Source organism: Pithys albifrons, chromosome 14 (genome assembly GCF_047495875.1).
Source record: "Pithys albifrons albifrons isolate INPA30051 chromosome 14, PitAlb_v1, whole genome shotgun sequence".
Taxonomy (NCBI): Eukaryota; Metazoa; Chordata; class Aves; order Passeriformes; family Thamnophilidae; genus Pithys; species Pithys albifrons.
In genome coordinates, this window is record NC_092471.1 from 15990644 (window position 1) to 16014337 (window position 23694).

The following is a 23694-nucleotide window of genomic DNA, read 5'->3' on the forward strand; positions in this document are numbered from 1 at the left end:
ATCCATGAGAAACTTTTTATGCATCTTTCCACTCTTACCCACCCTTCCCACCTGCACATTTGCTCCTGTTGATCCATCCATCCTCTGGAAACTTCTCACCCTGTGTCACTTAATCCTGTTTGCCCTGCAGCCAAGTGCCCACTGCCTCCAGAACTATGTTGTACAAACAGGTAATTAATCTCTCCCTACAACATGAAAAACACAAAACTGGTATAGCTATCAATTATAAGAAGGTAAAGGGCCAATATGTTTCTTATAAGTGTATTTTTCATTCAGAAATATAAACCAGGCATCATTATTTCAAATAACTGTAATTATTTTTTTCCTGTTTCACCAGGCATCAGGACCAGTGTGTGACAAAAGGTTGCTGGAATATATATTAGTAAAGGCAGAAAGCAAAACATTCCAGGTACATCAAGGACAGGACAGGCTATGTAAAGTTCTCAGCTTTTCAGCAAGCAGTGAAATGTTGGAAGACACAGAGCCAAATTAATATCTTCAAGGACATCAGCTGGGTACCATAACCATTAGAAATACACTGAATAAAATGATGCAGCATAACTGATAGAAGATGATGAAGTGACACTTCAACAAACAATGACTGACCTTAAAGAGACAGAAAACCTCAACCAATGGTAAGGAAATAAACCTCTTAGGGGAGAGGTGTTAGCCCTCATACAGTTACATTGAGAGCACAGGTCATTCACGGAAAATTTCTATTTCACAGGCTTATTTTAATTTAGAAGGAAGCACAACTCATGATGCTGTTTCTCACCCTGGCTGCAATGTCCAGTGAGGCTCAGGGCTCTCACACTGCTGCAACAGGCTGTAAGTCCAAAGCCTGCAGGAAGCAGTGGATGAAGATGGAAAGGCTGAGTTTCTGCAGAGTAGAATTCAGGGCAGTTATTCCTACAAACATCTCAACCCAAGTAATCCTGGTGCCAGGTTACCCATCAGAATGGAAGACCTCAAGCACCAGAGCCACAAACATAAAAGCAGTTGCAGAGAACAAATTACTAACAGAAAGGTGTCAGTCTAGTCTTCTTTTCTACATTCCTAATCCAAATTTAGCAGTCCAAAAAGTAGTCATTCCACATGTTAAAACTACACAGGCACAGAGGTACCACCATGAACCATTTAGATCCTGAGCAGTGCTCTGCTACACTAACTCTTTTAGTTAACTCACATCTCAAAACATCTTTACAACAGCCTTGGACAGGAGGAAAACCTCATCCCTTACCTGGTGCCTCACTGCAGCTGGGAGTGGGGACAGACACCACGGAGCTCTCTGAGCACATGAGCCAGCCCACTCATTCCCTTGGGCTCACAAATTCTCTTCTTATCTGGCTTCACCCGCAGATAAAACTAAGCCTCTACATACAGATAAATCCTAAATATTGACAGCTTGTAAAAGGCTTAGTACTGAGGACTGCTATGAAGTATTATTTCATGGCATAATTTGCTTTTCAGAGTAACACGCATTTTATTACCAGGAAAAGCTATCGGATATTCAGAGAAAGCTTCTAAATCACAGCTGGGGAGGGGAGCACAGCACAGGGCACTGGGAACAAATGCTGCTGGCAAGTGCCAGGCATCTACCAAACACCTAAGAAAAATTATGTACCCCTGTATATGAAATTATAAAGCCAACAGCATTCCCAAAACACATAAGCGTTATGCTCCATGTGTGTGAGGTTCATCCTGAGTTTTAGCACGAAACAAAAACCAACCAAGAATCCCATGATAAAAAAGATTACATTTGATTTTTATCAGCTTCTCAATTCAATTTGTTGCTTTATCCCACAGGATGGAGTAGAGCATGGGCACAAGTGAAAACTTGAGAATATCAACACTGTTTATTTCAGCATCAGTGCTGACCTAGAGCCTGCAGCAGACTTTACAGACACTGCTTGATTTGCTTACATAACATTAAGAGCAATGTTTCATGATTTTTCCATATTTAGCCTTTTATTACCAAATGCTAACACCTAATTTCCAGAAACAGACCCTTTGTGAAATGGATTTTCCTAAGCTGATTATTTAATATGCCCACTTTGTTCTTTTAATAATGCTAAGTATTTTTTGCCTTCACATTTCTTGGAAAGCCCAGACAATTCATGTCTGCCTCACTGACTGACATTCCCAGTCCTGGCAACTCATCCTCAGGCACATCTCACTAGACTTCTCTGTCCAGAGGGAGTGGATATTTAGCAGCAACACATCTTATACTTTTGGAACCATGTGCTTCAGAAATTTCCCACCAATTTGACAAATAAATTATAAAGTACCTCACTAGTTTCAGCAAAGGACTTCTGATTTGCATTTCTGTAGATAAAAATAGGATTCAGGGGAAAAGTCCAAGACAGACACAGCTTGATTCAATTCCCTGCTTATTCCCAGTGCTAAGTGAGTCACTAATGAAAAGCTTATGGGGCAGTCAGCACCACTGGCCTTTTCTTGAAAGTCCTCTGGAAAACAAAGGCAGTACTGCAAGCATTTGAATCCTGATCTTCCCTGCTCACGTCAGTTCAAGACAGAAAAAATTCTTTACACCAGAGCCTGGAACAGACTCACACCAATGCAGTGTCATGGGAAGGTTTCCTTGGGCATCTATGCTGCCAGGTTTTTCTTTCTGTTTCCCAGCCCAGTTTCATTCTCAGCTTCTTCCCATCTGGACAGGCTGTGCATCTCATTTTTGACACTTCTATGTCAGAAATTACACCAATAAAAAACAAAGGATGGTATAAAGCAATGAGGAGCCGACAGGCAATAGGCCAAAAATTTCTAGGTTTCTCCTTGTGCTGTGAAATGACAGAACAGTCAGAGGGATGAAGGGCGAGCAATTTAAAACTAAACATAAAATATCAGCTAATCCGCAGGAACTTTGTACCAAAACCAAGAGGTTAAGATTGAAGCAGGGGATAAAAGATGATTGGGGCACTGATATCACCTTATAAGAATAGTTAGGTCTCCATTAAATAAACAGGACTCTAATGACTGCATGCCCTTGATTTTCTTCCAGGGGACAATTGGCCCAGTCTCGGGCCTCTTTGATCCTTCCCTTCAGCAAGCTTCTTGTGCTCCCCCTAAAGCCAAGGTCTCTGAGATCAAGCAGGACCAAGTTCAGTCTGAGCAGAGGTCTGATACAGCTCAGCAGCTCCCACGCTCCAAAAGCTGGGCAGCTCTGTCCCAGAGCACTTATGTCAACCCTTTGTCCCAAACTGGGATTACACATAATCCTCTGACTCAGAAAACCCCTTCACTACTGCTGCTACTTGGATGCTGCAAGTGCATCATGCTGAGTACTTGCACGCTTCCCTCAGCTTTCCCTCGGGGTTCTGTGGGATGTTCCTGGGATACATGGGCTGTGGGTGTCCCCAGGGTACCTGCAGTGCCCCTGCTCACTGATCCACTGCCCTCCATGACCCATCATCCTCTGCACACTCCAACTGGAAACAGGAGTGAAACAATGGCAGCAAGAGAAAAAAATCCTCTGAAACAATCACCTCTGGCAAGAGCCCCTCTGTTTCTCTGATTCCCATCTGTATGAAATAACTATGCATGCAGTAGCCAGGCCTGCCTTCCCAAACCAAATCAAATCATAGCAGCAAGAGCTGCGTGTGCTCAGTGACTCTTTTACTTGATAATCTTCTCCAGTGGGGCCCCAGGGAAGTCTGACTTCTCCCAGCTCCTGGAGAAGCTCTCCTCCACCTCATCTCCCCATCCATGTCCAGTCTACCTGCCAGTCCCTTGGCCACGGTGTGAAGTCCAGTTCCTCCTTCTCCCATTGCTCATCCTTTTCCTGGGCTGCAAAGGACTCACAGGTGACATTTCTTGGCCCACTGTAGTGGCACAACCTCCCTCCTATTCCTTGTGTACCATCAGTCATAGCTGCCCATCATGGCTCTACAAGGCACAAAGAGTTGTTTGGAAAGTAACTGGTCCATTCAAGCCAGTGCTTTGCCACAGCAGCTCCTTTCCTGGAGCCAGAGCATTAAAGTGTCTGCAGCTCAGATTTACCACCACCTTCCCTCCTGATGCACAGCACAGTCTGGCTGCAGCTATTCTTTTGTTGTGTTTTAAAACTGAAACAAGTAAAATTAATTTAATTTGATTTGCAAGGTATGTAAGAGATATTATGTTTTCTGTTATTATCTTAATTTGCAATTTTCTGATTGTTCTCTCATCAAAAGAACATAATACAGTGTGTGTTAATTCAGAACACTTTTCTCTATTAAAATAAAAAACCCCAAGCTTAAAATTAGCTGAGACTGCAACAAAGTTCAGTGGTTTCTGGCTCACCTTTTCAAAGGACTGAAGCATTATTGTCAGCTGTCTGAGTTCCTGCAAAAAGCTCAAAGGTGGCTGCAAGTGGTTATGAATGGAAAGCTCAACCTCCCCGGTAGTGGGGTAGTAGTGGGGTGCTTTTGTACATTTTAAAAAATACAGCTTTGCAGTGCTATCTGTTCCTTAATTAGACACTTCTGGTGTCCCTGCTCATTGCATGGGTTTGGACTAGATGATCTTTAAAGGTCTCTTCCAATAAAAATTATTCCAGGATTCCATGTCCTGCATTGCTGTTTAAGCACAAAGGTGTCCCTACTTCTGGAGATAAAAATTTACTTCAGAAAACAAATGCAGAGAAAATGAAGTCAAGTCACCTGTATTTTTGCCTTCTTTGCTCAAAAACAAAATGCCCCACTTACATCCAAATCACACAAGAGAGAAAAATTGGAAAGCAGCCCAGAATTAGGTCCTTGGCATCAAAACTGTGAACAGAGGCAGAGCTGGATTCCTTGCAAAGGACAAAACTTGGGGATAACAATGCCAGCAAGACGTCATGAGCCTGCTTGGATACACAGTGCAGATCAGGGCTGCCTGTTCCTGAATGGGGAGCTAAATCTAGCTAAAACTAACAAGAGATCATGCATTTAACCCTGAGGAAAGTAAGATAGATTTCAACCCTTAAGTGACATTTTGAGATTCATAGCTTACCAGAATCTTCCCAAGCAGCAGCAAACAGTTACACAGCATACCATACTCCTGAGGAGTTGATTTAATAACGTAAGACCCTCGAGAAAACTGACAGAACCACTACCAGGGTCTAAAGGCAATGAGATGTTACAAAGCCCTCCACAGGTTTTACATTTTGGGCCTTCTGCATATAAGGAACCCCACAGGGGTACAGCAGTGACCTCCTCCCACTGACCGAGCCAGATCTCAAGGCAGTACTTCCATCAAAGGAATCGTAATAACAATTAACTATTATGTTTTCATCACGAACCTCTGGCTTTTAACAGCTCTGCTTCTGGAGGGTTCCCACTTGCACTCTGCAGGTGGCCCACAGATAACTGTGATTTCCTCAAGCTGCAGGCACAGCGAGGTCGATCCTCTGTGTAGCAGATTCTTCTGTGCCAAACCTCAGCAGCATGAAGAACACTGACCTTTCACTCTGCTGTGGATTTAGCGTATCCCAGCAAGCAATCTCTGAAGCAGTGAGCCCTGTCTACTTATGTCTCGGAACAGATGACATTGGAAATCCAGCCAAAAAAAGCTGAGTGTCCCTGAGAGGGAAGGAGCATACCCAGTCCTGACTTAACCACCAAGCCCTTCGGGCACCTCAGATGTTTAGCATTTTTCTCATTCTTATTTTTAAAATACTGCTCTGAAAATATTTGGCATAGCTGGCAGCTAGGAGCACAATTTTAATCCTTCCCTCCCTCATTAATTCACGCAATTATGTCTTCTCCTGGTTCTCAATCAACATTTTGCCCTAGTACTCAATGTCAATCGTGCTATTAGTACAGCAGCTGAGAACCAGGGCCCCTCTGCAGCATTAACTCCATGTCTGAGTGCAGAGACAGGAAAAAAGGCAGACCCTGCTGCAGAGTTGAGACCAGAGCCAACAGCAGGTGGGCAGACAGAGGAAAGAGATAATAAAAATAAAGATGTGCATAATTCTTCTCCAATCAGAAACAGCAATCACAGCTCACCACCTGCTCTTAATGCTCTTTTTCAGTGGACCAAGTCATCAGAGCAGTTTGCAGATAAACACAATTAGTTGTTTAGTTTAGGCATCCACAGAGATTACAAGGCTGTAGAGATTACTATGCAAAGAGAACAGAACACATATGTGTGGACAGAGCAATCATGCAGTGGATGCTAAATGCTTTGAGGGGATTGCAGAAAGGAATTAGAATACATAAGAGAAGAAAAAAAATTGAGAAAATTAATCAAAGAAGAATAGAGAGATGAATGTCAGGCAAGCTGCAGGGGTTTATCTCTTCCTATCCCTGGAAAAGACACTCAATGGAAATGATTAAATCATCTCCCTAATCAGAACAGGAAAAAATCCACTGACATACAGATATGCCTTTTATGCAGCAGGAGAAAGACCAAAAAGTTCTTTTCTCATTTTAAATTATTTAGCATCTGAACATTTGTGTTATAAGAAACACGAGCACAATCCCAACAGATGAGTTGAAATCCTGTGAGGAATCAATTGAAACTTGGCAGGTGTCCCTGCACACAAAGCTGTGACCCTCCCTTGTGTATCCTCTGCTTGAGAGCAAACCTGCCTACTCCTTTCAAGCCATCGAGTTTTTATTTTCATTTATCCTGTTTAGCAAGAAGGAACCATGTTGGTAAGATAGCTTCCTTTAGAAATTACAACACAAAAAAATGCCTCTTTGAAGTCAACAGGTTTTCCAGAAACATTCCTTTTATTTTCACAGGAAAACTACCACCACATAAACCCTGAATTGTTCATTCACAAGCATATCACTAAGCTATTATTCATAGGCTGGGAAATACTTTGCTAGATGGCAAGTCTGTCAAACAACAGTAATATTCTTATTTGCAGCAGTGAGGACACATGAAGCATAATCCCAAATAAAAACTGTTTGCAGGGTGTTCTGTCCTGCTCATGTCAATCACTACATACCAGACTGGTTAGCACTATTGACTCATTCTTGCTTTCCTTTTAATGTTTTCATTCTTGTAAACCTGTTTTCATAGACACAGTTCACATTTATCTGAGTTCACCTCTTTATATTTTCCTTATGGTTTTGCAGAGACTTCTCAAAAGTAACTGCAGGTTGGTTCTGGTATTCAAATCCCTCCTCCTACCTCTAGTTTACACCAGATATCGGAGTACAATTTAAAGTTTATTTGTCTTGGCCATAATAGAATTTCTTAATTGCATTTTTTCTTCAAATAACTGTGGATGCTTATATCCACTCCTTCTTCAAAACTATCAATCAGGTTTAAACCCATCTGACCTTATATTTGGTACAAGATGACCTGAAGGTTTCATACGAAACTCAAGTTGTCTTTCTCTCCTTTCCAAAACCTGGCATTATTGAAGACCTGTAAGTCTTTTAGAGTTTTAATTGTAGACACAAACACAGTTCAAAAGAAGTTGATGTCTGGGTGCAACGAGGGCTGGGGGCTGCATGGGTACTTCCCACCACACCAGTCAGGGAGCAGAGCAGTGTGGGGGCAGTCCCAGCACAGGGCATCAGGCACCTCTGTGGTGACAGGGTCGAGCTGAGGCCACACACTGGGACATCAGCCCAGTGCTGCTTGGGAGGTATGGGATGAGGACCAGGATTTCTCTGGGCTCCTTTCCACTCCTTGCTGCCTCTGCCGCATGCATATTGCTCAGGAGGTACCCCAGGGACTTTTGCCCTACCACAGAAGTTGTGCCACACTTTTCCTTCCATCTCATCATTCAGCACTTTCTCCCAGTACTTGAGCACAGTCCTACACCATGAAGGGAGACATTTCATCCCTTTGCTGCATCCAAGTCTGGCACACACATTGTCCCTAAGCCATGCGTGTGCTGCTGAGCTTAAAGACGTGGCATTATTAAAGGGTAAGCAGCTTTTGTTTGAGCTCATCTAGAATTAATCAAGATGTAGGCATTACTTGTATACAAACCCCCTTTCCCTGAAGCCATCTGCACACTGACATTAAGAATGGCAAATGAGCTACTGATAAACCATCTAATTTGCATTCGTGGTTACTGCAGGCAAGAAACTGTTGGGTCACAGGTAAGATCCAGCATTGCTTTTTCTCTCTATTGTCAGCTCAAGAGAAAAACACACCAACAACATCCAGCAAGGAAGTACTGGAGATCAATGTAGGATAATAAAAACCAGACATGAATGCTTGAGTAATTCATACACAAACACTTTACAGAGCACACTCCAGTCATTAGTAAGCACTTAAATTAAAAGTATGTGTTAGGTCAGGCCTTAAAGCTGGGGGGAAATGAGTAAATATTAATTGATTATTGTAATGACATACACCAACAAAAATGTGGGGTTTTATCCGTGCAGTCCTGACTCCTGATAGCCAGCACTCCTAGGATTTTCTGCCCCAGCAAACTGCTGCCACGTCCCTCTTGCTCCCCGGTCTATGGAAAAGTGATGTGCAGAAGAGCAGAGTGCAGTGCCTTCATGTGAAGGAAAACAAACTGGTTGCCAGTATTTCATTTTAGCTGGCTCCTCTAAATTCCATAAAATCCTGATTCCAGAATCACCATATATAGCTGCCTTCATTTCAGATTCCAGCTTTCCCAGTTAGGGCAGTACCAAATTGGGCTGCCATTCACCGGAAGGCAAAACCACAGGGATTGGTTGTCAGAGAAGCCTGTCTCTCCTCCATAAGCATTTAAATGTGCTCTTTATGCATGATATCATACACTACATTTCGTGATTTCTTCTAGCAAGTATCTTATTTGAAGGAATGTTTAATCCATATGGAGCTATGCAAAAAGATTCAAATTGTAAGTAGTGCTATGCATTTGGTTCATGTTATATATTTTTTAATGTTATATTTAGTCATCTCCCTGTCTGTACACCCTCCTCCATATATCATTGGTACCTTGTGGAGACTGTTAATCCGTTCATAGAGCTACAGATATTTCACTCAGTAATATCTGATTTTTAACTTATCTGCTATGCCCTGTAACCAAACGGGTATGAATTTATATTTGTGTTTTTTCACACCTTTGCAGTTGTGTGTTATCCTGCATTACAGAGGTGAGGTAGTGAAAGATGACACTACCTACAAGGAAGAGACAATTAATTATTCTGTGTCACATCAGGCACACACCACTTTTCTGTTATTGTGCAATCACTTGAACACTTAAAGCCCAGCCCTGGTCTCATTATGTTTGAAGTTATAGGAACAGTAATGCCATACCTGTTGATAGAATCACATCACCATGTGATGAGAATTTTCCTTTGACCATATACTCGGAAACACAACTGAGATAATTTTCTTTTAAATACATAAAATACAGATGGTTTATACTTTAAAGCACGCTATAGCTGTCACGAGGCCAGATTTGAGCTTCATTTCAACACTGCAGCACCCATATTTGGCACAGAAAGGATTTCAAATTTGAAAAAAAACGACGACAACAATTTCATACATGTTCAGGGTCACATTTCCCAGTCATTGCAGGGTTATACTGCTTTATAGTCACAATAACTCGAGTTGGTTCAACCTCAGGAAAAAATGCAAACATTTCATGAATAAGACCCTTAGGAATTTACATCTGTTCACCCCAAATAAGCTACAGGTCCTGTGAGCCTGCATGATTTCCTTTTCCTCAATCACAAAATATTTCCTTGGAGTTTCTCAGGAGCAGAACTGACAGCTTACTGCCATTACAGAGACAGGCTGTGAAGTGGTAGCAATGAGAAATAGTGGGCTAGATTAATACCTACCATTGTCAACCTCATTCTCCAGCCTGATTAACAGCTTTGGTAGGGATTTCCCACCAGGTTGGCCAGACTCCTAAAGTGTAATTACGGGCTCTGGTGATGCTGAGAGCCTGCACTGTCCCTCTAATGAACACCCCGTTACTCACTGTCTCAGCAGCTTGGAGAACAGCTGCAGAAGTGGGGGCTACCCAGCCAGAGGTGTTTCTATCACACTTTTAGAAATAACACTTCATGTTGCCTGGGGTGCTCCATATGGATGCCCTCATCTGCACAGCCCTATCCAAAATGTTCCCAACTTCAGCAGCCCAGTGACTGAGGAGATATGAGAAAACCTCTGCAGCTGCACATGGAGGAGGCCTTTGGAGAGGCAGAGGAGTGTGCAGACACTCAGCACTGGCCAGAGGATGATCTGGAGCATGTACATGGTCATAACCAGGAGGATTCATCCTGAACAGCATATAATTCACAGCTCCCATCTCTCTGGTGCACAGGACAAACCTCTCATGCCCAGTAAAGGGAAGTAAGCAGTGTAGGATGGAATAAACTAGCTGTTCAGATAGTTACAGAGGCATGAGAGAACACAAACAGTAAAAGCAATGGCTCAGAGGGTCTGATTCAAGATCTGAGAAGAGTTATGGTTTCTTCTGTCCTGGTTAAAAGAATGCACAGTTGCACTTGTGTTTTCTTTGTTTGGTTGGTGACATTTTTCAAGATACCTTTTAAATTGGAGAATTTGCAATTCTGATGCTTCCTGTGGGTAATGAAACGACTCCACAATATGGTGAAACAATGAGTCTCCCAGCACAAGGGAGAACAGACAGATCTCAAAGCCAGGGAGGTGAAGTCCCTTGGTATCCTTATAAGCACAGGAAGGTTATCCCAATGTCATCGATTAGTCAGATGCATTTTTGACATTTCAGACATTGAGGGAAATCAAACTCAGAAACAAATCATCCAACTTCAGAAAACTGCCAAAAAAAAAAAAAAGCCTTGGCAAACGCCAAACTCTCTCTGCTATGTGCAAACTGGCAGGCACTCCAGGTTTCTGCCAACTCATATAATTACTTTTATTAAAGAAAAGAAAGGTCTTGGCCTATATTTTCCATTTTTTAGACAAGAAATCTGCCAGATGCTGTCCTTCCCTCAGAGATCCTGGTGACATGTGACACAAATAACCTGAACTGGATACAATTTTTTGCTGGTTTTCTCCCTCAAGAACCTACTCCTTGCTCATATTCCCAAGCTACAGGCTGCTCCAGAGCTTGGAGAACTGGGGCATAAGATCAGCCACGAGCTGAGATGTGCATCTCCTCAAGCAACGGAAGGTCTCAACAATGAATGATTCACAGCTGTCCTCACCATCGCCTACTCTCTGTCTTCACAGAAATGAAATCTTGCCTTGGCAAAAAAGAAAAGCAACTGCATATCTACCTCCTCTTTCAATATTTTTAATTTTTTCTTTCACTCCTGTTGGAAATCAAATGTTTTAAGAATAGGCTTAAAAACAAGGTTAAAAAAAGAGCATGCAAATACATTTGCACATCATGAGCAACTGCTGAACTATTCTCATGCTTTGTTTTTTTCCTTATTCCCAAATAGGAAACATATTGAAAAAGGTTTTTAAAATGAAAAGCAGTGAAGGTATTTCATATTTTCTCATTAGGGGATAAAAACACAAATGAAAGTAGGAATTTTGTCAGTATTTGAAAAAAGGTAGTATCTCTGGAAACTTTGGACACAGTAAATTGGACTTAGCAGCAGCAGGATCAAAACACAGAATAAAGAACCAATGGTGGTTAAACCAAATCAAACAAAACAACCAAGCCTTTTATATTTGAACACTGATGCTATTGCTTGTCTCTCTCCACTTCAGTGAATGTGGAGCCACAGGAAGAGCAAAGCAGAAACACTTGCATCCAAATCTAGATTTGGACTGTAGCCTCACTGCACAATCAGCAGAGAGAAATGCAATCCATCCTTTAACAAGGTCTCAGAGTCAAAGAGAAATACAAGCTGTGGTGTCCAAAGGTGCTCCTCCAGGTGCCATTACAGGGCCCAGCCCAGAGGTGGGCAGTTTGGGAAGGCAATACTGAGCTGTGCCCTGGCAGGGACCTTCCCACTGCTCTACTGGAACATGCAAAGGAACCTGCTGCGGAGCAGTTCCATGGGAGGTTGGAGGGGAACTCAGCAGAGCTTGAGAGTTACTCCGAGCAAACGGCTGCAGCCTGCACATCAACCTGCTTAAATGAAAACAGACAAGCAGAAAAGAAAGGAAAAAGAGCAAAGACAAAAAACCTCAGCATATTCCACCATTTTCTAAACTACTGAGAAACAATTCTCCAACAGTCCTGACTGACACTCAGGCAGAAATAGGCTCCCATTCCCCAAAAGACAAAAAAAACATGCATCGTGTTAGTCTGAACAGCAGAACCACTGAAGATCTCTTTATAAACCAACAATATCTTCACTCAGAAGAGGCCAAGTTACTCTTACACATCAATGGGATCGTGTATGGCCCAGCTGCTCTGCAGGTGACAGATCAGAGCTCTGTGTTGTGATTCCACACTGGCTAAGCTTCCTGACATGTTTCAGCATCTTTGAGGGCTGTTATTTAGCTGCACAATTAAATCAGTAAATGGGCAGATATTCCCCAGAGTGATGGTGGGTTTTTTTCCTTTTTCTAAATTATGCTCTAAATATTGCTACTTATTCAAGGACTCCCTTTAATAAAACAGACTCTAAAATACCTAACCAAATGCTCATCCAAGAACATTTAAAGTGTCATAGGAAATGCTGTTATATTTCCATAATTAGTCATAATCATGAACTCCCACATTCATCATCTTTCTCAGTAAGTGTCTACACTACCACAACACCACAGAGTCACCAACATGTACTAGGGCTCCAATTCTAAGCACGTTATGAACACAAGCCACAATGACTGTTCTTGTTCTCAGTTTACAGTTCACTCCTCACAAGTTCCTTCTCTTGCAAGCTTTATCCCCTTGGCACAGCTCCTCAGCCCAGGCATTTCTGACTTTGGCTCCGTAGCATAGTGCCATCAGTTATTACCCAGTCTCTGATACCCACTGTCCATGTCACCTTGGGGTAAGAAGCGATTCTGCAGACTGGTGAAGGAGATTATTTTCAAGTTGAGTGGGCAAGTAGCTCTCCATTATCATTCCAAAAGGATGCAGTTGTAACTGTGTTTGTGAGCAATACAATCACTGCTACATAGTCTTCCTTCACAGAACTACTTGTAATAATTTCTGCATTTATTTCTATGGGAGATACATTTCAATGAGGTGCCTACTGTTCATACAGGTATTTAAACAAACAAAACATTTTCTGGAGGCAAGTTTTAAATGCAGGAATTTAAATATTTAAACAGTACTGAAAACAGACTTCAAATCCAAATGTTCTGCAATTTGTATTTTTTGCTGTTACTGTGAGTAGTAAAGCCTCAGAACATGAGATGAAACCCACCTTTAAATTGCTGGAATCTTCTTAGGTTTTCCTGTCTACAGAAACCAGAGCTACTTTACAGAAGATGTTAAATTACACAAGCCCTAAAATGTAATTTTGTGAAGCCTTCCATGGCGGATCACTCCCTAAAAAATTGCTAAACTGTCTCATCTGTTTCTTGTTTAGTTTGTGTATGGTGCACATTTTAGTATTTGGCTGCATTATACAGATGAGAAATAAAAGCAAATATATGTTGGTAGACAGAACATATCAAGTCCAGCTGAATCTGGTGATTTGATCTGCCATTCATTTAAAGCAAAAGTAACTCCCTCTGTTGCCTGCTACTATCTGTATTAGTTCCACACTACAAAATATTTACATTTGTTAGCTTACACTATTTAATTATAACCATGAAAAAAGAGGGGCCCATAAGGCAAAAAGCCTTAGATACTGCAGCATAGTGAGGTATGGCAAGATTTCCAGTGCAACGTATGTAATAGCCTGGGACATGATTTCTTCTAAAAAGTTCTCCATTGTAACAGAGAACACAGTGAATCCATGACACAGCTTGTTTCAGTTTGCTGAGATGTATGTCCTGTACTACCTTCTTGTCATGAGCATTTCTGCAGATCCGTGCCCGAGAGCAATACCAGGGAAGCTACGGTGCAATTTGTCATCAGGGAGTATTCTCATAATTCCTACAGTCTGATTAATTTAGCAGTATGGCAGAAGCTCTGTGATGCAAAATCAGTTTAATACCCCAGGAATCAGACTCTTCAGAGCTGCCCTGCATGCAGGATAGACCTCAGCCCACATACCTTCCCATCACAGCAAGGTTACAGGGCATCAGAGAGCTTCATCTACAGTCTCCTCAACTGCTCTCCATCTCTGGAACCAGCCATCCAGCTTGTCTCCTGGCTACCTATTCACAAACAGCAGGGACACTTAATATTTCAGTGTTATTATCGTAGGTGTTTGTTCAGTATTTCTGGTGACAAGATTTATAGACATGCACACATACAACAGTCCTTTCAGAAGGCTCATTTTTTTTGGTGGAACCCTCCCACAGAGCAGGGAGCTCTTTACATCTCACCTGCAGGCAGTGAGCAGCTTTTCCCTCCCAGAGCTATCCTACTGCTAGTGCAGGTAGTTGTTGGCAGTCCAGCTAGTTAATTTTTCCTTCAGGCACAGTTGTATTGACATTAACCTAAAGCAAGGAAAAACAAGCAAAAGCCCCCAAAATCCAACAACAAAAAACCTGCCAAAAATGGCAAAATACAAAACACCCACCAAAATAAAACATGCTGATCGCTTTTCTTTTTTAATTAGATTTTTTTTTCTTTCACTTGTGCTAGTATTTGGAGTGGCCACTTCTATTCAAATAGACAAATAGCAACCACCTGTTACATTCACTTGTCAACATATCTGTACAAAGACAGGAGCATTAGCTCTGTTTTCACTGGCATCCTAATGGTCCAATCACCAGAAATAAGACAAGAGCATATAAGAGGTGTAGCTGGAACATAAAGGCAACACAGAGGTGAATTTCAACTTTACCACATTACTCACTTTGCCAGTCACTCAGACTAACAAGAACATTTTTAGAACATCCCTCAGTAAACAGCAGGCTCACAACAGCCACCCAAACCCACACAGATGTTTTAGGGAGAGGTATGAGAGATGCAGAGCAGTGCTGTCCCTTCAAATGAGCTCTCCTTCACATGCCCAGCCCTTCACAGGCCAAATGCAGTTTTTGTGCAGTGCACCATTCAGTAGTGTGGAGCATCAAGACAAATCTCTTGTTAATGTATAGATTTGACACTTTCAGATTTATTCAGACATATTACCCATAAAATGGCTCTAACACAATAAAGGACATAATTAGACTTGTCTGTTCTCAAGATGTTTTGCACTTTGTAACTCAGATGCATTTAACTCCTCAGTAACTCTTGTACATTTGGATAATGTGCTGTGGTAATGTATAATCTTGCCTAGAGAATTCATACCTTAAGAAATTTAATAAATTCAACAGAAAGCTGCATAGTCCACATTTACTAATCATCCCACTTAAAAGGCCATCCCGGACTGTCAGCACCGCATGATCTCACCATCTGTCTGCAAGCCAGTGATTATCAGCCAGCTCTTTACACTGGGTTACCAGAGGTGGAAGTGGTGCCTCATCCTATTACCTTCCATCATTTCCAGGTCACTCCAGGTCAGAGGTAGCAAAGAACACTTGAGGGTCACAACTTGAGGTAAAATGAGCATTCCAACTCTCTCCACACTGGTCAGAGCAGGAGGTCAGAGACAGACAGGGAAATAAATAAAGTACCTGCTCACTCCTGCGCAGAAGTTAGGGCCAAAAGACAGGAACCAAACGAGAAAGGAAAAAAACATTGTCAGTGCTATGTCCTCTGTGAACACAGGATTTCTGTTTGCAAGGCACTCTCCTTGGCACCCCTCTGAAGCAGTGCAATCACCATCCCTGGAAGTGCTCAAAAAACTTGTGGATGTGGCATTTGAAGACATGGTCTTGTGGTGGACATGGCTTTGCTACATGAGCAGTTGGACTCTATGATCTTAGACACCTTTTCCAGCCTTAACGATTCCAGGATTCTCTAAATTCCTGAGCCACCAGCCGGGCATCAGTTCAATCTCTGTCTGTGCAGACAGATTTCACTTCCAAATGAGCCTCACCTGCCAATCACTGGGATGGGGCACTAAAGGCTGGGGCATCTCATCTTTCTTAACAGTGTTTCATACCCACTCCTTTAAAAAAAACCTGCACTCTACAGAGACATCATGAACTGTATGAGATGAGGGATGTGCCCTATGAAAAATTCAGTGGACCCTGGTACTTCCCAAGTGCACTAAAGTCCCCATCAGAGTGCATCACCTACCAAAAGTCTTCCCATGCCTATCAAAATTCAGCTTGCCTCTTCTTAATTCAAGTTCCTGCCTGTTGGTAAAACAAATAAATATATAAAAATAGAAACCCTCAGAACCATAGAATCGCAGAATGTTTTGGCTTGGAAGGGACCTTAACGATTATCCAGTACCAACTCCCCTGCTGTTGGGAAGGGAGACCTTCCACTAGATTAGAATCTTCAGGGCCCTATCCAACCTGGTCGTGAACACTTCCAGGGATGAGGCATCCACAACTTCTCTGAGCAACCTGATCCAGGTCCTGACCACCCTTAAAGTAAAAAGATTCTTCCTAAAATCTAATCTAAACCTGCCCTCTTTCAGTTTAAAGCCATTCTCTGTTGTTCTGTCACTCCATGCCCTGACAAAAAGTGCCTTTCCAGCTCTCTTGAAGTTCATTTAGGCAGTGGAAGGGGCTCTCAGGCCTCCCCACAGCCTTCTCTTCTCCAGGTTGAACAGCCCCAACTCTCAGCCTGTCTTCACAGGAGAGGTGCTCCAGCCCTTGGAGCATCCTCATGGCCTCCTCTGGGCTCACTCCAACAGAACATCTGCTCACAGGTGCCAGGGCTGCCCTAAGCCAGGCTGCAGCTGCCCATTTCCTGTGAATCTCCCTGGCAGCTTTAGTTCTTAGAAGAATCACTGTATCTCTGACATCTTGCACAGCAATGCTAAGCTCCTTCTGAATTTCTGACAACTAACCCAGAAGTTTAAATCTAAAAAGAATAAGAACCTGTAAAGAGAGCCACAAATTCAGGTCTCATCAGTGCTGTAATTACACTGGGCTGACTTGTTTGTAGGTCTACCTGTAATTACACTAATGAGAAAGCAACACTTACAGTTGGAAACACCAACAGGAACCTATGATGTCAAAATCCACGCAGAGAATGTCATTTTATTTCATTTCTCCTCTATTGCACACTTCTGCAAAAAAACTCTAATGGAGACAGCATGAGACCTGCCTCTCTGAGACTTTCCCAGCAAAGTGCTGTCCCAGGCTGTTCCTGTCATCTCTGGGGACAGGATTCCTTCCTTCAGTGCCAGACCGGGCAGTGAGCTAAGCAGGACCATCAGTGCTGACCAAGGTGCCATGCAGAGCCCTTGCAAGGCACATTCTGTTGCAGAAAGACAACAGCAGCAGGGGCTCATTGCTGCAAGGAAGTGAGCACTGATACGGAGAACTCACAAAAAAAGTAGTATTATCCTTGCAGAACCATACAAGTATCATAAACTCCACCCTCTCATAGCAAAGCCAGTGGGAAAAGCACCTGCAAATCCAAAGAGATGTCTAAATGGATGCTGTTCCACACATCTAACCCTTATACCAGACAACTCACACCTTTCCAAAAAATACAGGGCTAGACAAATTAGTCTATTGTAGACAGTCTTATTTGTTTCATGAAGCACTTGCTCATTTATTATGAAGTAGATATAAAAGATTCTTATAAAAAGTTTCCTTTAAGATGCTTTTGATAAACTTCTGAAGAGCTCTGGCAGCATTCATTGATCACTAAGACAGGTCCTTTCTTAGTATTTCCTCAAGTATTCATTTATTTTCTTACCGTGATTTCTACTTTGAAGAGGTAAGCAATGATGCTTTTAGGGTCAGCAGGCACACCAATAACTCATTTAACCACTATATTTCACTCATTCTTCTGCATCTTATGTCAGCACAGAAAGACCTGGGTTTTTGTTTTCTTTCCGTATTAAAGATTATATATGTAAACACCATCAAAGCTAACAGTAGAAATCACTGAGACAGGACCATCTGCTGCCATGAATTTTCAGAGCATTAAAGGAGGTAAAATGTTGCTTTGTCATAAATCTCCAGGACTTTTCTTATAGCAAAACCTTATGTTTCTGTCCAGCAGCTCCTCACAGAAGAATCCCAAACCATCTCACATGCCAATCAGGTGGTATTTCTCAAGACACATTGAATACTCAGTGTCTGCTACAAGGTCTTATGCACTACAGCAAAATAGGGTAAAAAATGCAGAATTAAACTGTATCAATGGGAAGACAGCTAAGCAGAATATCATTAAGCAGACTAGAATTTAGCAAGAGTACTCATATTAGCATATTACTATCAGGGTTTAAACAATAGCTTCATTAATACCACCAGAGAATATCACAAAAGCTGTAATAACCACCCAGTGCCAGCATCTCAGGTTTTGATGCCTTCCAGAAGAATCAGGTCTGCCTGCAGTGTGTGCCAGCACTGTACCCGGGCCTTTGCTGCTTCCCCTGAACCACCAGTTCAGGTGAGTCTACAGCTGGTGGCAGCTTAGCCCCAACTCCTCGAGGCTGACCCACGAGCTCCATCAGCCTTTCTCAAAGCCTCTTTTCAATCCAAGCCTGCAGCCAGGGTGTACCAGGTCTCTGTAAAAAGACTGGCTCATTTTCCTGCTGGGTGTCACACTGCACCAAAAGAACTGTGTTATTCGGGGGAGGGATCGTGCATCAGTCGCTATGACAGATAACGAGAGATTGACCTAATATGTGCATTAATACACTACCTATTCATTTCTAAAAGAGGTAGTTTAGATTCATTGCTCCTGCAGCATATTCCAATCTCAAATATAATTCCACAGTTTTAAGTGCAAAAGCTAAAGACGTTCAAAATCAAATCTGAAAAACTTATTTTTGATTCTATAGCAACAAGCTGTTCTCTCCATAGTAAACATCTCACAAGAAAATTACTTACCTTTTTTTTCTTGAGACTTCAGTGCAGAGAATTGCTTTCTGACTTGAATTTTGCGTGACAAGTTTCAGATGTATTTGAATTTATAAGGCCAAACAAACAACTCCTGAAAACAGTGATTTAAAGTTTAAACACCAGCTTTATGAAATAGATGATGTGGTTAGATTAGCTCTCCAGAAGTAAGACATAACACATTCAGTGGAAAATATCTTAAAGTCTGACATGTGGACAAATATCTGCATTTCTGGAAGGTGATACAGTTGGCTTGTTCTCACTGTCTCAAACATACTAAGAATACTTCCATATTACTTGAAACTGTAATTTTTTATTTGTGGAAAAACACCAATAATTGTAACAGCTAATTAACAGTAACGAATGTCTCAGTATCTGCAAGACTTATTCAGTACCTCCTTCCAACTTCCCATCACATCCTCCTCCCTGCAACACCAGACTGCAGAGGGGAGGTCCCCATGGTGCCCATGAATAACAGAGCTCTGGGCTCAGTCACCACACACTGGGTGGCAACAGCACCTGCTTAACGTATAAAAATTACAGACTGGGCAACTCTTTGTTATGAAAAATATCGCACATTCAATAACACACTCATGCTGGATACTCTCCAGGTCTCCTGTACAAGCACTGGAGACATGACCAGCATCCTGTGAGACATCAGCAGGATACCAGATGCTGTGGGGCAACACTCAGGTTTCTTCCCCTCACTCAGGTTTGTTCCCCTCAGAATCACTCAGTTTGCTAATTCAAGAGGCTTTTCTCTTTTAGGACCTAGAATAGAGAAGTATCCTTACCACTTACAGTAAAACACATGCCATATGCAAAACGCTGAGAGTTATTTACTATTAACCAGTAGATGTATGAAGTATGATATCTGAACACCTTTCCTTCTACAGGAAGCACAAAGAGCAAAGCATTCCCTGATTGGCAAGAAGGAATTTCCAGGAAAGCGGGAATTTCCCTTGAGCTTTCAGTGCTGTACCCAGGAGGAGGAAACTTGAGCAAGTCACTGAGCCAGGCAAGATGCCAAAATGACAGCATCAGACCTCTGGTGCCACAGAGCACAGCTGCCTTTAAAGTGGGCTGGATATTAGTCACTTTTCCTCCCTGAAAAGTGAAGTGTCCTTTTTACAAAAAAATGTGGGGACTATGATTTAGGGAACACAAGTTTGATTCTGGCATTTGCTTACTAGAGGCAACTAATTAAAAAAAGAAAAAAGATATCCAAATTACCAATTTGTAAGTCCCTGGATTCAAAATGGGAAGCACACTGCCCAACAATACACAATGAACAAGAGACCAGCAATGGGAAAGACGTAACATTCAGAGCTTAGTTTGTAGACTGGACAAATGCAACCTGATTTCTCTTGTGTTTCAAGTGTAAGTTAGAAAGTATAGTAAACTTGTGTAACATAAAATAAGTTGCAGATTTATACACCACACCAGCTGCTCCTTGCAGCAGTTGTCCTGAGCCCTCAAGAGTATTCAAGGAATTGTCAGAGATAAGTCACCACTCTACACCCACATCCTGCCTTACCTGCACTTGGTTGGCAGAGCCCAGCACAGTATCTGCAGCAATCACAGGAAGGATGTATACTTTGGGTTTCAGCAAACTGCATTCATAATTCATGCTCTTGGCAAAGCAAGCGAGTTTGAGAATCAATGAAAAAAATCTCACCTGAACTCAATAATCAATAAAGTGTAAATCCCAGCTTTTTGCTCCTGGGATGATACTTGATTTTTTAAAATATTCTTGTGGGTTTAGTTATACGAGTATTGCAGCTATTGTACTTTATGAGGTTTATCCACGGGTTTTGTGGACTTGCATTCATGTTTTTGGGGGTAAATAAAGCCAAAATTTAGTCAAGATCACAAGACAAGTTCAGATGAACAATCGTCATTCTTATCAAATGTAATTTGCAATGAGAGTTCTTGACACAAGAAATGCATTGTAATTAACTACTATGATCATTGTTATTTTAAAATTAATTTTGACAGGATCCATTATTGGTAAGCACCATTAATTTGTTCTATTCTCTAGAATGTTTTTCTGGAACATTGAAATTACATTTGTCATAAAAAAATATTCATTTTAAAGTATTATTAAAACTTAATACAATGGCAGTAAAATTATTCATACTATGCAATGTGTTCATTGTTACAAAAAACTGGTAATTGCTAAATACATAATAGACTCAGTGAGAAGGAAAGCAAATTTTTATTGCATAGGAATTGATCTACTTCACATGTTACTTCCCCTAGAAAACAGAAGTTAGGATTAAAATAAATTAAATTTATGTATTTTGCAGGTACATAGAAGTTAATATCATAGTGGAAATTTCTATTTTGTGTTAATATTTTCTGTAGAAGTTCCATAAACAGACAATGATCTTGAGATGAAGCAGTAACGATGTATCTGGGGGGATATTTGGACTCTTTTCATGTATCTTCCTTAGAATAAACCAAACTGGGAATTCTCCTATTTGCACACGATGAATCAGAACTGGATTATTTGCCTGCCCCTGGGAATGTTGGCTGTGCATTCTCATTTGTACATGCACAGAGTGCAAATGAACATATTTTCACCACTCCAGCAGCAGCCCCTTTGTTCTAATGGAAACTTCAGGATCAGGCACAGCTCAATCACCTCCCTAAATTAAGGAAAGGCAATTGCCTGCTGACAAAGCATTCAGAGGTGAACAAGTCTACAAAATACAAGCAATGCCAGGGGAATCCTTTCCCCAGTATTCAAGGCATGAGTATATTCAAGAACTACTGTAGAACTTACTGCAGATATCTGTAGGAGATGCTGTTTCAAAGAATAAACAAGGGTCCTGTACTAGAGAATGTGCATTATTCCTATAAATTAACATCAGACTTAGTAGGGGCAGAATGTATTGGGTTTGTTTGATCAGGTTTTGGTAGCAGGGAGAGGACCATGGATGTGGCTTCTCATAGAAGCTGCCAGAAGCTTCCCCCATGTCCAACAAAGCCAATTCCACATGGTTCCAACAGACCAAGGGCAAGCCCATCAGCCACACTGGAGGCACATCTGGGATAATGTATTTAAGAAATGGGGAAGAAGTGGGAACAAATAGAGTGAAGAAAGAGGAGTGAATGCAGTCCATGGAGGTCCATGGTGGAGCAGAGATCCACCTGCAGCCCATCGAGGATCCCACCAGAGCAGGTGGATTCCAGAAGGAGGTTGTGACCCTGTGGGAAGCCTGCACTGGAGCAGGCTCCTGACAGGACCTGTGGGCCCATGCAGGGAGGAGCCCACAATGGAGCAGGTTTGCTGGCAGGACTTGTGACCCCACCAGGAACCCACATTGGAGCAGCTTGTTCCAGAATGACTGCAGCCTGTGGGAAGGACTCCTGTTGGAGAAGTTCATAGAGGGCTGTCTCGCATGTGAGAGACCCCATGCTGGAGCAAAGGAAGAGTGCGAGGAGTCCTCCTCCAGAGGATGAAGGAGCAAAAGAAACCAGCTGGGATGCGCAGACCACAGCCCCAGTTCCCTGTCACCCTGTGCTGCTGGAGGAGAGTAGAGGGGGAAAATCTTGAATGAAGTAAGAGTTCAGGAAGAAGAGAAAGAGGGGGGGGGGGGGGAAGGTGTTTTAACATTTGCTTTTATTTCTCATTACCCTAGTAAGATTTGACTGGTAATAAATCAAACTAATTTCCCCAAGTTGAGTGTTTTGCCCTTGACAGTAATTGCTGAGCGATCTCCCTGTCCTTATCTCGACCCACAACTTTCATTATATTTTCTCTCCCCTGTGCATCTGAGGAGGGGAGTGACAGCACAGCTTTTGTGGACCCCTGGTCCCAGCCAGGGTCCATCCACTTCAGTCCCAATACTGAAAAACATGCTGGTATCAGACTTTTGATGGTAAGAGGGGAGGAAATACTGAGGTTTTGTGAGAGTATATTAACTGCCACACAGAGCCGTACATGCCCAAACTCATAACATCAATCTCCCAATACTTGTTAAGTCTCTTGGCAATTTTATTTGCATTTAGGCAAGTCTTCTGCAAGGCTGCCACATCAATACAGGATCAATCCAAAAGGTCCCCCAACAGAATTCCCTTGCCTTCACAAACAAGATGCTGCACTAATAGATTTTCCCACTTTTCATTTTATTTTAATAACCTATGGAGAGGAGCTTAGGGTATCCTCCACAAAGCACTGGGGGTACTTATTGCAGCAGATAAATTGATTCCTAGTGATCCAGCTTCAGGTATGCCACAGGAACACTCACACTACTCCAGGCACTGACACGTTATCTTCCCTTTTTCTCAAAAGAGCTGCAAGGCTGCTATAGCACTATTATGACTGTAATGATGAGCAAGCTGATTTTAAATGTGGATGCTACAGGCATATTTGGTTGCTACAACCTGTTCAGATGAAGTTAGTGATACTATTACATCTATGCATAACATCTATTTCAGTAAATAATCTCAAGATGCAGAGAGGGAAGTCTCACATGCAGAATTACTGCATCCCACATTGTTTGTCATGGAGTGGAGATCCCACATTCACTGGCAACACCTGACAGGCTGTTCTTACCCAGGATCTGAAGCTTGATTTGCTGTGGTCACCATCTATATATATCAGAAACATCAAAAGAAAACTTAGCAGGAAAGGAAGGAACAATAGATATTGATAATATCTAATGAGCCATAACCTCAGAGTTTTAAAGTCTAGATGGAAGTGGAAAGGCCAGAAGCTTTAAGGGAAAAAATAAACTGCTGTTCCAAAAAAAACTAAAGCATTTTCTTACAAAGAAAACAAATCAATATACAACTCTTTTTGTGCTGACATTATCTCTCACAAATAGGTGATGGAGTAAAGAGGACAAA

At 42.0% G+C, this 23694-nt stretch overlaps 1 protein-coding gene across 4 annotated transcripts in view; it reads right to left on the reverse strand.

Moving 5' to 3' along the window:
• The window catches only part of HTR2C (5-hydroxytryptamine receptor 2C), a 219120-nt gene that overhangs the window by 165565 nt on the left and 29861 nt on the right, over positions 1-23694 (reverse strand). Inside the window, exon 1 of one of the 4 annotated variants that reach the window (XM_071569241.1) lies at positions 14021-14078. The exons of 2 other annotated variants lie outside the window; for them this stretch is intronic. The gene's annotated coding sequence lies outside the window, so the exon portion shown is untranslated. Of the gene's footprint in view, positions 1-5284; positions 5372-14020; positions 14079-23694 lie in introns of those variants that run through there. One more of the 4 variants, XM_071569240.1, reaches the window with a different exon arrangement.